Source organism: Dendrobates tinctorius, unplaced genomic scaffold, assembly GCF_039654945.1.
Source record: "Dendrobates tinctorius isolate UK_male_01 unplaced genomic scaffold, ASM3965494v1 ptg000046l, whole genome shotgun sequence".
NCBI lineage: Eukaryota > Metazoa > Chordata > Amphibia > Anura > Dendrobatidae > Dendrobates > Dendrobates tinctorius.
Genome location: NW_027361714.1, coordinates 42,673,756 through 42,683,580, shown reverse-complemented (window position 1 = coordinate 42,683,580; position 9,825 = coordinate 42,673,756).

The following is a 9,825-nucleotide window of genomic DNA, read 5'->3' as shown; positions in this document are numbered from 1 at the left end:
CATGTTGGATCTGATGTTCGGATCATACTCAGCCATGCAAGTCAATGAGTCTGTGGAAACCATCAGACTACACTCGGATGACATTGGATTTTGTCATGCCCGTCATACCGCTTGCGCCGAATGATTCCCACTGTCATGCCTGTCATGTCACTTGCGCCGCATGATTCCCGGAGCAGGGTCCTCACGGCCGCTCCAGAAGCCCCCTCTGTTGCGCACATGCATCTCACCTTACAGCTGCTCGCCATTGCTGGTGCGCACTCTCGTTCCACCTTGCGGCAGCATGCCGTTGCTAGTGCACACGTGCATCTCCTGTGCTGGATCCTTCTGCTACTGCCTGTGCCCGGCGCGCATGAGCGCGCTCATCTCCATGCTGCCTGCAAAGGTTCCTCTCTATGGTCCAGGAGGACCCGATCCAGTGTTCCTCTCTATGGTCCTGGAGGACCAGACCTGGCGATCCTCTCTCTATGGTCCAGGAGGACCTGACCCAGCGTTCCTCTCTATGGTCCTGGAGGATCTGACCTAGCGATCCTCTCTATGGTCCTGGAGGACCTGATCCAGGGATCCTCTCTATGGTCCTGGAGGACCTGATCCAGCGATCCTCTCTATGGTTCTGGAGGACCTGATCCAGCGATCCTCTCTATGGTTCTGGAGAACCTGATTCAGCGATCCTCTCTATGGTCCTGGAGGACCTGGTCTAGCGATCCTCTCTGTGATCCTGGAGGACCCAACCCAGAAGTCCTCTCTATGGTTCTGGAGGACCTGACTCGGAAATCCTCTCTGTGATCCTGGAGGACCTGACCCGGAAGTCCAAGCGCCCATGCCCTATATCAGGCCGCCTCTTCCTATGGGAGGGGCCTGATTATCGTGTTGCGTCCTGGCTAGGCCTGCTTGGTTTCTGCTTGGTCGCTCCCTGTATTCTGTGCCCCTGCACTCTTCCCTGTTCTGCTTCTTCGCACACGCTCTATGCTTGTACTTCGTCCCGTGTCCTGTACGTGTCTCGTGTCCTGCACTTGTCTCATGTCTTGTACTTTTCTTGTGTTCTGTACTTTGCCTCATGTCCCATACCTTGCCTTGTGTGGCTCTCCTATCCTCTGCTTTGTTGTGCTACTTTGGCTCAGGCTCTGCTTCTTTCCTTTGCTCTGTTCTTTCGTGCTCCCTTGTACAAGTCTGTTTCTGTACTATGCCTTGCCATGCTGCCTGTACGTGCTTTAGCCATGTAGTCTGCCCTATCGTGCTTCATTGCACAAGCCTGTTTCTGTACTCTGCCTTGCCGTGCTGTCTGTATGTGCTTTGGCCATGTACTCTGCCTTGAGCTATATGTGGCGCCCCTGAGGCTTCAGTCGCCACAGAGGTACTGCACCTTCTTCTAAAGTGTAGTGCCCCACCATCCAGGTAGACTGGGAACTCCTTTCCGCATTCCAACACCTGCACCCCACACACAGGATAGTTCAGCAGCATCCATGCTTTATGCTGGAAAGGTCATAGGGTGCCTTTTGTGTTCCCTGGCTTCGTAATACGAGAGGTGCTGGGGAGGCGGGTGGAGTTAGATATAAAGGAGAGGGAAGGTGTAGGCTTTCAGGTCAGTCTGGGGTGAGTCCCAGAGAAGGAGGTCAGTCAGACGATGGTCTGAGAGAGAGAGAGCAGGCTGACAGCAGGTCCGCCTGAGAGGAGCTCAATGCAGAGGAAGGCAATCAGTCAGGAGAGGCTGAGGACTGGTCTTAGTGGAGCAAGCTCCCTAGGGAAGGAAGAGAAGGAGAAAGAGACGTAGACTGGAGACTACAGATTCTAGAAGGACGGTGGGAAGCTGGTTGAGAAAGAGAGAGAACCCTTCCAGTCCAGAGAGCGCAAAGGCCGGGGCCCGGTCCCCGAGGTTGATTGGATATTTTTGTCCGGCAACAGACACCGGAGGAGTAGTGAGCCGCTAACGCCTTGCTCCCATCATAGACTTGGGACACAACAGCAACTGAATAGAGAGCCGGGACCCAGTGAGGAGTCCCCGAAGCAGGCTACAGCTGTCTGTCATACAAATAAAGACTAGGAACACCTAGAGAGAGGCATTCCTGGGTAACTAAGTACTGGAGTGCTTCGCACCTAAAGGCGCATTGGAGGAGTCATTCAGTGAGGTACATGTTTGTGGAGTGTGGAGGGGAAAATCCTATCCTGCCTGGAGGTTGGCTGGAGCCCTGACCTGGAGAACACAGTACGGAGGCAGGCAGTTGAGTGATCTGCAAACAGTGAGTAAAGCTTTGGAACCGCATACTCGGGTGTCCTCCAGTTATTCCCGCACCACTACACCTGGGTACCAGCCTCCATACCATTCTGCGCCTCTCCTCATCCATTGCACCTACACTGCCCAGGGACTACAGCTCCACCTGTGGGGAGCTACACCATCTTTGCTGAACCACACCATCAGTCCCAGCGGATCTGCATGCAGCGTTGGCTCAACATCTTACTTGCCAAACACCACGGGTGGCGTCACAAACTATTCTAATAAACTTTAACACCATTAACATCACCGCCATTGATATTGGGCGCCCGGGGCCACGGACCGGGTCACCGCTGCTGTGACACATTCCCGCCTTGACACCGGCCCGGTACCGAGTACCCTGCTGCCCTGGGTGTGCGAGGGCGACCCATATATCTTTGTATTCTGCCTTATCATGCTCCTTTAGCACAAATCTTGTCTCATACTCAGCGCTCTTTCTTGACCCAGCTCTGGGCTCTAGCATACTCTCCGCTTCTCTTTACCCGGCTCTGTCCTCCTGCCTACGTTCCGCTCCTAGCTCTGTACCTAGTTTCTTCCTTGACCCGGCTCTGGGCTTTAGCATACGCTCTGCTTCTCTTCTCTTCACCCGGCTCTGTGCTTCAGCCTATGTTCCGCTCTTAGCTCTGTATCTAGTTTCTTCTTTGACCTTGCTCTGGGCTCTAGCATACGCTCCACTTCTCTTCTCTTTACAAGACTCTGTTCTTCAGCCTACGTTCCGCTCGTTGCTCTGTACTCTTGCCTTGCCTTGTTTCTCCATGTGCACGCACCTGGTCTTGCCTTGCCCACCTGTTAGTGCCTCAGCCATGCCCGCCTGCTTGTGCCTCAGCCGTGCTCGCCGGCCAGTGACTTAGCTGTGTCCGCCTGTTTGTGCCTCAGCCGTGCCCGCCTTAGCCATGCCCGCCTGTCTGTGCCACTGTCATGATCCATGCTGGATCAAGACAGATAAAAGCACATGTAACCCTTTTTTTTTTCCTTAAGCTTGTGCTTAAGTTTTGGTTTTGCCCACGGTGGCCATTAGGATTATTACACAGTGGTGTCTTTTGTTCTAGTTTGCCCCCGGTGGTGGTGAGCATCATTGCATTCTGGTTTCTTTAGTTTAGTGCATGATTATAAAGCAGGTGATTGCTCTGGCTCTGCTATAAAAGAGTGTCAGGTGTTGCAATCACTGTTGGTGAGAGTGTTCATTTCAACCATCCTTGGTGGAGGAAGGATCTAGAGAGAGGTCCTGGCAGCTCAGTCAGAGCCCTGGTGTGGAAAGAGTCAGAGGGGATTTCCTTGCAGCTCTGACAGAGCTTGGTGGCAGCTATTCAGGAGGAAAGCTGCATTCTGGTGGTGGACTCTGTTGCTGGGAGCAAGAGCAACAGAGCAAAGCTAAGTGGTGTTTCCCTGTTTGTATTTTTCCCTGGTGTTTATTAGTACAGCGGTGTGGCCAGTGCCTGCATCACCCAGCTCCCTAGCAAGGAATAGGTGTAGGGTGTGCTAGGGTGACAGGTATCCTGATCGGCGCCCGGTACAGAACCGGCCTAGGGAACATTAGGAGTGTGAGGGACACTGACTCAGGGGAGTGCAGAAGGTCTCCACGTCCCCGTTCCCTATCGCAGGGCCCACCATTGTAACTGTTTCCCCTTTCCCCGTGTCTTGTTGTTTTAGTTACCGGCCTGCGGGCCGTGTCACACAGGACAGTTTCACGTACCGTGTCTTGTTGTTTCAGTTACCGGCCTGCGGGTCGCGTCACACAGGACGGGTCCACGTGACATTATCACCAACCGCAACATTTTTTTCCCTCTGGTGAGCCATGGGCCAAGTTCAGACCAGTGAGCAGTTGTTGCTGTCCCTCACTGAGATTAGTGAGGAGTTGAATGATGCGGTTCAGCTGCACCTGCAGCGGAATTATGGGTCTGAGGCCTATCCTCTGCCTCAACTAGAGGGTCCATATACGGCTTTGGCGAGGATGTGCCGTGGAGTCCCTGCTGGGGATCAGGACTTGCTTATACAGGCAGATGTACCCAGGCAGGTGGGTGGAGTCGGTGACCCCATGGTGCTGCCTGGTGTTCCCCAAGGTGAAGGGGTACATCCCTGTAGTGAGCAGGCTAATGAGTTAGTCCTTGGCACTGATGCCGAAAATTCTGTACTGTCAGAGAAGCCGTGCCCCCCTGGTGGTTTGGAGGAAGACGACCTGGGAGTGTATATTTCCTCCTTGCCCTCAGAAGGTACTATGTCAGCAGAGGTGATGGTTGGCGAGGTACCTGAGAGCATACCGGTGCTTGTAAACAGTGGTGCTGAAGTCAGTCTGGTGGATGCTCAGTTTGTCCAGACTTATGGTCTGAGGTGTGAGACGTCGGACAAACCCATAAGCGTCCAGGCCATTGGCTCTGTTCCACTGAGCAGGGGGGGTTAAACCAAGTCGTAGAAGACATTGTGCTGTATAGTGAACATCCTGATGAGTCCCAGTCATACTACATCTTGGAGGGAAATCCAGCCCCTATCGTTGTGGGCCCCCTTGGTCTAAAAAACACAACCCGGTTTTTGATTGGCGGACTAGGGAAGTAGTCAGCTGGGAGCAGTCATGTGAGGGCTGCTGCCTAGGGACTACTGTCTCTGCCGTCTCTCTACAATAGTCCCCTTCCTCTCCAGTGAGAGCAGCGGAGATGCTGCAGGAGAGTAGGGGCATGTCTCAACCCTCGCCATTAGCCAACCCTGGGAGGCGGAGACCTCGTGGTGGAAGGGGTTGGAGGGTGGTGCTTCCCTTGGTGAATTGCGGGGGTGTGAGTGTGGTGACATAGGGGGACGCCTCTGCTGTCAGTGCCAGAAAGAGTTCACCCTATGTTGACATATGAATGTGTGGCAATAAACGTTCAGGTCCGGACCTGTGTGTGAACGAGCATGTATGGGTGGCCACCAAAAACATCCAGCGGAAGTGTGTTGCGGGGGTCTGGAATTCTCAGGTGATCGAGCCGTATCTGGTGTCGGCTGTCCAGGGCCCGGAGACTTACCAGCTGGAGTTGCCCACATACTTGCCCATACACCTCTCGTTCCCCAGATCGGTACTTTGGAGAAATGTGGTGCCTCTAGAACATACATTGCCAATACCAGCGGTGTTCGTTTGTATTAAAACTGAATTTGAGGTAGTGACTGGGGTGAATTCTGGACCTGGGCGTCCCCACTGTAGGTGTTCCTGATGAGGAGCGGTCTTGATCCATGCTGGATCATGACAGATAACAGCACATGTTACCTTTTTTTTTTCCTTAAGCTTGTGCTTAAGTTTTAGTTTTGCCCCCGGTGGCCATTAGGATTATTACACAGTGGTGTCTTTTGTTCTAGTTTGCCCCCGGTGGTGGTGAGCATCATTTCACTCTGGTTTCTTTAGTTTTTTGCATGATTATAAAGCAGGTGATTGCTCTGGCTCTGCTATAAAAGAGTGTCAGGTGTTGCAATCACTGTTGGTGAGAGTGTTCATTTCAACCATCCTTGGTGGAGGAAGGATCTAGAGAGAGGTCCTGGCAGCTCAGTCAGAGCCCTGGTGTGGAAAGAGTCAGAGTGGATTTCCTTGCAGCTCTGACAGAGCTTGGTAGCAGCTATTCAGGAGGAAAGCTGCATTCTGGTGGTGGACTCTGTTGCTGGGAGCAAGAGCAACAGAGCAAAGCTAAGTCGTGTTTACCTGTTCGTATTTTTCCCTGGTGCTTATTAGTACAGCGGTGGGACCAGTTCCTGCATCACCCAGCTCCCTAGCAAAGGATAGGTGTAGGGTGTGCTAGGGTGACAGGTATCCTGATCAGCGCCCGGTGCGGAAGCGGCCTAGGGAATGTTAGGAGTGTGAGGGACACTGACTCAGGGGAGTGCAGGAGGTCTCCACATCCCTGTTCCCTATCGCAGGGCCTACCGTTGTAACTGTTTCCCCTTTCCCCGTGTCTTGTTGTTTTAGTTACCGGCCTGCGGGCCGTGTCACACAGGACAGTTTCACGTGCCGTGTCTTGTTGTTTCAGTTACCGGCCTGCTGGTCCCGTCACACAGGACGGGTCCACGTGACAGCCTCAGCCCGACCAGCCTGCCAGTGCCCCAGTCGTGCCCTCTGTTCTTCCTTGCACTCACGCTGTTCCTGCACTGTGCACCTCGTGCCTCTTGGCATGCGCAGGCCCTTGCCTGCTCCCTGGCATTCCTCCTCGTGTTCCTAAGCACGCGCAGATCCTAGCCAGAACCCTGCCTAGTACTCAGGCCCTTGCCTGAACCCTGGCGTGTCCTCTAGCACGCACCTAGCCTGAACCCTGGCGTGCCTCCTAGCATGCGCAAGCGCTAGCCTGAACCCTGGCGTGTCTCCTAAACACGCATCCTGCCTTGAATCCTGGACCCTAGCGTGTTCCCTAAACACACATCCTGCCTTGAACCCTGGACCCTGGCGTGTTCCTTAAGCACACATCCTGCCTTGAACCTTGGACCCTGGCATGTTCTCTAAGCATGCACCCTGCCTTGAACTTTGAACCCTGGCGTGTCTCCTAACACGCACCATCCCTAGGACCCTGGCGTGCCACCTAGCACGTACCATGCCTTGGACCTTGGCATGCCCTCGCACGCACCTTGCTATGTATCTTTGTGTCCTTGTTATTACGTCTTGTACCTGGTGAAACCCTGAGCCCACGCTTTACTGGAGAAACCTTGTGACCACGCTTTGCCTTGTCTTGTACCCTGCATGTTCCCAGTTGCTAGACATTTACACTTGTGTCTTCCATGAGCCGGTTCCAGCAGTCGTGGTGGCTCACCCCCTTGGTCTTGCCCATGACACTCCCTGTATAGGGGGTGGTTCTCACAAGGTCAGCTCACCCTAGGTGGGTGGGTGCCACGACCCAGAGTGTCCACTCTAGAAACTGACAAAGCAGAATACCTCAAAGATTTCCATGGACTGACAATGTGAAGAAGATGGAGACATTTTTTTCATCATCTTCTCCTCACCTAAGAGAATTGGATCACACTATGATTACATGCTGGTCAAACTCTGATAAGAGTTTGATCAGAGTGTGATTTGCATAATTGACCCAATTCTCTCGGATTTAAGAGTCTACTGCCGTGTGACCTGTGGTTCTGGGAAGCACACGTCTAGGTTTTAACTTCTGGTCATGCAATGCTAGGACAAGCTGGTTCCTTTACAGAGAGACTGGCTCTATTTTATCTGTATGCCCAAACTGGCCATATGTAAATGGATTGTCTTAAGGAAAAAAGATATTAAATATACCATTTGTTTTGTCATCCAGCTTTTCACAGACTTAATGTGTAGAGTTTTATAAATCCTTGTTTTACCTACTTTACCTGTTTCATTCATCCTATTGTTCAGGTATTGTTAATGGTAAAAGAACACAATCTGAGGATATGGCAACCAAATACTGCATAGATCGAGCAAACTCATGTAAGCAGTTATGTATAGATATTTCTGGTTTTGGCACACAAAACACTGATGCAAAATATTGATATGTGAACAGGGGCCTAATGGACGCGATCGTCTACTTTTCCATTACTTGCCTGCTTTAGGAACCCTTTAAATGTATCATTACATAACAAAGTTAATAATTGATTTAAAAAAAGTTCACATAGTAGAAATTATCCAGTGCATCATTAACAAGCATTTCTTCTCCTTCCGATTGACATCACAGAGGCTGCTACACTCCTGCAGGCGGCTTCACAACCTGCTCTTCTAAGCAAATCTATGAGTAGTTGAGTGCACATTCTGTCATCGTGAAGGTTGAAAGCTATAAATAGGATGGGAGAACTCACTAATCTTCTAAGACTTCCTTCAGACAGTGATGTTGAGGGCTAAGAAGTTAATCAGATGTACTTCTCTGTCTGTTTATCTCATCAGTCAGGCTATTTTTGACGTCTTCCCCAGGATTCATTAAGAGCTCACTGTCAGGCTATTTTTGAAGCTTGTTTCACAATAAAAACAATGAATTGATGCATGTATGTTCGTCTGTCGTGTATAACAAGTGTAAAAAATATTAGTATATAGTTAAGAGCGCTCTACCCATTTTGTATGAACAATAGTTAACAATGTATTATTTGCAGTTTCATAGGAAAGCAAACACATAGGGCCTGATTCGTCAAAATGGCCATTTTGCATCTTAGTCTTGATACAGCGCACACTGAAATAAGATGAGCCAATTTATTGTCATAACTTATGTCACTTTTGCATAAAACATGAAACATTTTTGGACAAGTTTGAGTTGAGCAACAGTTCTGTATTATTTCAGGTTTACAACAGATATCGTATGCAAGCTATTTGATGAATCAGCCCCATGCTAACATATATTGGCTAGGGTTTAAGAGTTTTGACTGTGACTTAGCATTGCTGGATAAGAGTAAGTACGGTAATGCAATTTCCAAACATATTCTTTACATACCCTTATGGTTATATGGCACATGTTCAGTGCACTGCTGCTATTCAAGTCACTGCACCTGATGCAGACTAGTTCTTTCCACGACTATTGTGATCACTGTTGTTGGCTGGATGTTTTCTGAAGGCACTCTTATAAGTTGGACTGCAATTGCTAGCAATAAGATTCAATTGTTGCTAAAAGTTTATGCAGAATAGAGGCAAGTGCTCCATATTTTTCCTCAATGACTGTAGTTTAGTACCATGAAAAAGCACCGGCATAGGGTAATCATTTAAAATGTTTCTATGTGGCGAAATATAGTAACAGCTTTTATTAATCTGGGCGGCACGGTGGCTCAGTGGATAGCACTGCAGCCTTGCAGCACTGGAGGCCTGGGTTCAAATCCCACCAAGGACAACATCTCCAAGGAGTTTATATGTTCTCCACATGTGTGTGTGGGTTTCCTCCGGGTACTCCAGTTTTCTCCCACATTCCAAAGACATACTGATCGGGAATCTAGATTGTGAGCCCCATCAGGCACATAATGTCTGTAAAGCACTGTGGAATTAATGGTGCTATATGAATGAGTAAAATGAAATTAAATAAATTCCAGTTGAAATAATATAGCAGGTGCACTTCCAATCAGGTGACTGATTTATTATTAATGTCGTCTTATGATGAATTGCTTGGTTTTGACCTTTAGCCCTTTATCTCAGAACTCTTTAGGTATGGATTGTTTTTCCTGGATCAGTGTTGTGTCCGTCCTATGTGTGCTCGCCAGCGTCTGATGTTCATAAACTTTGCAACCTTAGCTTGTGTCAGGATTTTAATTCCCACGGTGCTAATGTTCTCATCAAGATTCTTTAACTGTGACTGTCCTGAATGAACGCTATCATTGTATGAGAGGGTGGAAGAGCTTTAAAGCTTCCAATCCAGCAATCCTATTATCCACTTTTGCTAGGCCTCACAAATGACCCAGACGTAGGTTGGTAAATTTCCATTAGTTCAGTCTCTTAACATTGTGATCTAATAGAAAATCTCTGACGATGATGTTACTGAGGTACAAGGTCCAGTAATAGATTTAGAATTACGCAGAATGAATATAGTATAATAGGGAAAAATTGTGGTTATCATCCGCGCTACTCATGTAGATGGTGAAGAAATGGTGTTTCATTTTCTCAACGCGTTTCAAGTCTACAGGAC